We start from the raw sequence: 838 nt of genomic DNA on the forward strand, positions 1-838 counted from the left end.
GAAACAGAAGGGACACTACCCAATTTGTTCTATGAAACAACAATTACACTGATAACAAAAATCACACAAAGACCAAAGAAAGAGAACTTCAGACAAATTTCTCTTATGAATAACAATTCAAAAATACTCAACAAAATTCTTGCCAACCAAATCCAAGAACACATCAAGACAATCATTCACCACTATCAAGTAGGCTTCATCCCAGGTATACAGGGATGGTTCAATATACAGAAATCCATCAATGTAATCCACCATATAAACAAACTCAAGGGAAAAAAAAACCTACATGTTCACTTCACTAGATGCTGAGGAATCTCAAATGGTTGAGAAGCACTTAAAGAAGTGTTCAACCTCCCTAATCATCAGGGAAATGTAAATCAAAACAACCTTGAGATTCCGCTTCACAGCAGTCAGAATGGCTAAGATAAAATACTCAGGTGACAGTAGATGCTTGCGAGGATGTGGAGAAAGGGGAACACTCCTTCATTGCTGGTGGAATAGCAAGCTCGTACAGTCTGGTGGTTCTCCAGAAAATTAAACATCGTTCTAGCTGAGGATCCAGCTATACCATTCCTTGGTATATATGCAAAAGATACTCCAACTTATGACAAGCACCCATGGTCTACTATGTTCAAAGCAGCCTTATTTATAATAGCAAGAAACTGGAAACAACCCAGATGTCTTTTAACAGAGGAATGGATGTGGAAAATGTGGTACATTTACACAATGGAGTACTACTCAGCTATTAAAAAACAATGAATTTATGAAATCTTAGGCAAATGAATGGAACTAGAAAATATCCTGAGTGAGATAACCCAGTCACAAAAGAATACACATG

This window comes from Mus pahari, chromosome 2 (genome assembly GCF_900095145.1).
Source record: "Mus pahari chromosome 2, PAHARI_EIJ_v1.1, whole genome shotgun sequence".
NCBI classification, from domain to species: domain Eukaryota; kingdom Metazoa; phylum Chordata; class Mammalia; order Rodentia; family Muridae; genus Mus; species Mus pahari.